Source organism: Montipora capricornis, chromosome 2, assembly GCF_036669925.1.
Source record: "Montipora capricornis isolate CH-2021 chromosome 2, ASM3666992v2, whole genome shotgun sequence".
NCBI lineage: Eukaryota > Metazoa > Cnidaria > Anthozoa > Scleractinia > Acroporidae > Montipora > Montipora capricornis.
Window position 1 is genome coordinate 49,679,509 of NC_090884.1, and position 5,000 is coordinate 49,684,508.

General features: G+C 40.6%; 1 protein-coding gene across 5 annotated transcripts in view; it reads left to right on the forward strand.

Annotated features, from left to right (window-relative positions):
• Window positions 1-3,017, forward strand: part of LOC138025773 (laminin subunit beta-1-like) — a 26,360-nt gene extending 23,343 nt beyond the window's left edge. For 3 of the 5 annotated variants that reach the window (XM_068872944.1, XM_068872939.1, XM_068872950.1), the window contains one exon: window positions 1-3,017. This exon is cut by the window's left edge and continues 1,302 nt beyond it. The gene's annotated coding sequence lies outside the window, so the exon portion shown is untranslated. The other 2 variants (XM_068872954.1, XM_068872956.1) reach the window with 1 other exon arrangement.
• Window positions 3,018-5,000: the final 1,983 nt, after the last annotated feature.

The window sequence follows — 5,000 nt, forward strand, 5'->3', positions numbered from 1 at the left end:
GCTGTTGGCTGTTTTACCAAATTTCTCGCAATCCCGTCATTAGGTGAAGAAATTTGGAATAAAAATAGTTCCGACTACTAAGGAGTCGTCTATGAAAAAAAATCGGAAATTCAACAGACAAAATTTTGGGGCAAACTAAAAAATGTCTATCAGCGAGTTACGAAAAATCGGTCTGTTGAAATTCCATGATAACAGCTGTAAGCTTTATTTCTATTATTTTAAGTAAGCAAAGTTATTTTTTTCACTCGGCGGCCACTTTGGAGTCCGTGGGGAATAAAGGCTTTGCCTTTGTATTGTCTTTGCATGTCCAGCCTAATCTAGGTGCATTACCATGGTAACAGCCTGCAGAGCATATAAATTGTCAAAGTATAAACCTTCGTGGTAGTACTTATCAGTGACCAAGTTTGAGCTTCCAGGAAAAAACTTCATAAATATGGTAGAAATGGAAGTACGATTGCGAGGCAGTGTGGCCGAGTGGTTAGGGCGCTTGCCTTGAGATCCGGAGATCCCTAGTTCAAGACCCGCTCTGACCACTCGTTGAATTTGATCCTGGTAGTCCCTGGTTCAACTTACCAGCTGCACTTGTAAATAGCCGACTGGTTTGCCTCCGGCCAGTCGGGATTCTTAACAGTTGTTGTTGTTGTTCTGTTCCGTCATTTCGTTGTGTTTCATTGGCCCTGAAAAGCCCCTATGGGGAGCGGTCAATTAAGTATGTATTTTTTTTGTATTGCTTCAAAATCGTGTTCAGTCAATTAAGAGGGCCTAGTGGAAAAAAGAACTGTTCGAGGCTTTTGCAGCTGTATTTTACCCTTGTAAAGGGGCGGGTACAAAAGTTTGACCGGATCAACTCGGATCGAGCGAAAAACAGTTTTGTAAGTCAAAGCTATTCGACGTTTGCCCCGGTTTCACCAAGGTTAGCTTAAAGATTAGGGCCCACTTGACTTCTCGAGACCTGATCATCTTTTTACGTCCATCCAAGGTGAGCGATCCGACTTGATCCGGTCCGACTTTTGTACGTAATAGCCGACAAATACTTATGCAACTTTCGTTATTTTAAAATTTGTTTCCACGACCCATCAAATGTAACTGGCTTCAGTTTGCAAAATAAAGCTCCCCGGCCGGTCTGAGGGACTTGTCAGAAAGTAGCAGGTGGAAGGGTCACAAGAAATTAAGCCATAAAAGGCATTATGATCATAAAGGGATGCTTTAATGTTGTTGTTACACGAAGACAAACCATGTATGAAAGTCATGTCATACATAATATTTCCTGCCATATAAACAAGACAAGCTGTTGAAAGTTTTGAACACAGTGCGTGTATCTTGGTTTCATCCTATTGAGCCAAAAGCTTTTTTGGTCCTTTTTTTTTCAACTGAGGGCGCTTTCCTTTTGACAGAACTCCAGGTTCAAAATCGCAAAGTCTTCTGAATTTTTATCTAAAGGAGGTTGAAGATGACCTAGAAATAAATCTTTTTTCCAAGTTCCCAGTTCCGTGACGTCTTTCGTTTCTAACCCGAATTGTCGCCTTGCGTGACACCACAATACAAAGCTATTTGGTTGAAAAAAAATGTCTCTCCCTATGAATCTCAGTAGTTTGAGCCTTTCAAGTACATTAGATATATTCATACACATGCCTTTTACCTCGTGAGCGAGAAGTAAGCGCTTTCTTTGCAATGTGATCTCCAGATATTTTCGTTCATTTGCGGGCGCCATATTGGTGGATCACATAGCGTATCATTTAAAACTCTATAAAGTTGCGTGAAACGCTTCGACAAATAACTCAGAAGCGATGTACCGCACACACCTAAGAATTGGAGAGGGGTTTGAAAGATTTGTTTCCAACAACATTCCAAGTTCTTGACCTTTTTCGTTGAACGATTTCGAATTAATTTTTTTGTTGCGTGACTGTGTAAACTATCTATAGACCATGTCGTAACAAAAATTCGAAGAAACCGTGCTGGACCTGCGTGACTATCTGGTCAGAAGCACCCTCACTAACCCGACCTCAGCTGATGCTGACAGCGTTATGTCGCCCTGTGGCCGGTCTGGCTGCAACGCCTGCCTCCACACCAACACCACTACATTTTATAATATCGATACTCCAGGTGGACGCATCACTTTTGCATCGAAATACACCTGTGTCAGCGAGAACGTGGTTTATGCTATCAAATGCCACACATGTCACAAGATCTATATCGGAGAAACTGGTAGACGCTTGGGTGACAGATTCAGGGAACATCTACGCCCCATAAGACTACCAGACTCCGATCTTCCTGTTGGACGCCATTTTGCTTCCCCGGGGCACACAACTCAGGACGTGCTGGTTTCTGTAATCCGTTCGGGTTTCAGGGATGCCACAGACAGACGTAGGTTTGAGGCCAGACACCTCACCCTACACCCTGGTGGTCTCAATGTGGACTTTGATTTCATTATATAAAGTCAGCGCACGCTGTTCACGTTGCAATTTTTGCTTTCATTCAAAAAATGGTTCAACAGATCAACAAGGACTTACAAAAGATCGCAAGCTGGTGCTGCCACAACAGTCTTCTGATAGACCCAGAGAAGACCAAGGTGCTGGTGTTATGCACAGGTCAAATTCTTCAGTTTTCCATGTCACCTTACTCGGAAAGAAGGTTACTCCATCTTCTTCTGCTCTGGATCTCGGCCTGCAGATGGACTGTACTCAAAGCTATGATGAACATGTCACTCAAACTGAGTCCTTGCGCATAGGTAGAAAGAAAGAGTTATAAATTTCCTAAGTGTTTAGCCAGTTATATTACTGTTCTCCTGTGTGGTCTAACACTGCAAACAAAAATATCTCAAAGCTGCAGGAAGTTCAGAATTTTGCACGCAGAATCTTAATATCCCAGCCTACAAGTCCGCTTCAGGGCAGGGCACTTATTTATACCGCGCAACAAATTTGTTGCCTTTCTCTTCCACCCGCTCTTATCAATAGTGCTAGCTTGCATATTTTTAAGAGGGAGTCAAAGAAATTCCTCTTTTCCTAAGATATATACCAGAATAGTTTTAAGAATATTTTAATTTTAGCAATATAATACATTTTATAGATTTAAATTTTCATAGATTCTTTAATTTTAATATTTTATTGAATTTTGTCATTGTAATTAGTTTTCTAAAAGCCATTTATGGAGAAACTAATAAATTTATGTTATCTCTATCTTATCTTATCTTATCTTATCTTATCTTATCTTATCTTATCTTATCTTACCTTTGAGCGTTACGAACCACCGATGAAGAGAGAATACCCTCGAAGCGTTTGGTTCCCATTTAATATTCTTGTGCGCAAATAGATCATACCGCGCAACTTAATTCGGCAAAGATCTCGTGTATATGCTACAGGTTGAAATTAAATTCAGGTCCATTTAAATCAAACTAGGTAAATTTAAATCAAACTAAGTGAAGGTAATTAACCTAGGTTATTTATCAACTGTTTGAAAAGGGATTTTCTTTATGGAGTGTGGTTGAAAAAAAGGGGCACGGTTTTTTTAGGGGGGTTGAAAACAAAACAAAAAACCAAAAAATCGCCTTTCCCTCGTCCCACTTTTCCTCTCCACTCTCTTCCTTTCTTTTCTTAACCTTCCATCCCCTGATCCATTCGTCATACCTACCACTACTTTATGTACCCTTGACCCATTCAATTCCAATGTGTACATGAACCGGGCACCTCTGGCATCCCCTAGTATTGAGTCCTTCGCCGTAACTAACCGCTAAACCACACAGGACTTAGACAGGCACTCGTCATTAATTTTAATGGCAAATACTTTTCTTCTGGTGCAAGAGGGCACAGACTCTTCTCGGTCATAGTAAATTACGCAAAAGTTTATTCGTGCGCAATTCGTGGCCCTGTACGGTTCGTAAAATGGCTAACACAGGTTGTGTTGATTCAGAGATATTCTACCAAAAATTGGGTGAAGTTAAAGCTTCCAAAAACACAAAAGCAAGCAAAATAACCCTTTAGAAACACGTAATGAAGACAACAAGGACAGAACAAATCTCAGTGACAAGTCAAGACGCAGCAATTATCAAAAGAAAAGGATGGAAAGTGGAGGGTGGCAAAATATTATCCAAGAACGGAAAAGAAATCGTACAAAACAGTCAACTACACCAAGTTCTTTGCCAAACCCATTCGAATATTGCGCAAAAGGAAGAGACAAGATGGACAAGTATATCAAGTGAAACTACGAATCAGTAGTATCCCAAGAAGTAATAGAATTCTTTGTGTCACTCTGATCAATACACGAAGAACAAAAGTAGATCACCAGCGGGCAAAAACAGCCTGTGCTAGCCCTTATTCAAGCAAGAGAATTCCTAACACATTTGCAAATGGACCTAATGGACCTCAGAAACTTACCATGTACATGTTCATGTCATCGCAAACACAATTGGATTCTCCACATGATTGATCATTTCACAAAATATTCAGAAGAAGAAGAAGAAGAAGAAGAAGAACCTAAACGTGCTTGTTATTCACTTATCCTTACTAAAGAACATCAACATACTGGTTTATACAAGGAATGCACTTTTATCGTTGCGAAATTCGCTAAAGGTTATCAACAGGACAAGTCACGGATTGTTTCCTCGGCCATTGGCAGAGACTCAAATTCTATGATCTTCTGGCCCCAGCAAGAGGGCAAAGAGGCGGTAACCATCGACGAAGGAGCGGTGGTATAGCTATAACTGTGTTTGAATCCAACGCAAATCGTCGCACAAAACAGAGCGGTGAACGAAATGGTGTAAACTATTCAAACTTATTAAAGATTCAAATTGACACCTCGAACGTGAATGGCAAGAGGGCGTCGACTGTTCCGTCTCTATCAGAGCAAACATTGGGCCAAGGAAACCAGCCGAAAAGCTTCCAGGGGCACCCAACAACCAATTTGTTGTAAAATGTATTATTATACCCCAGTTAACGAAATAAATGTTATTAAGGCATTTTCAGGTGTTTTTCAGTGTTGCTGGGAAAACATTATCTGTTCCTTTT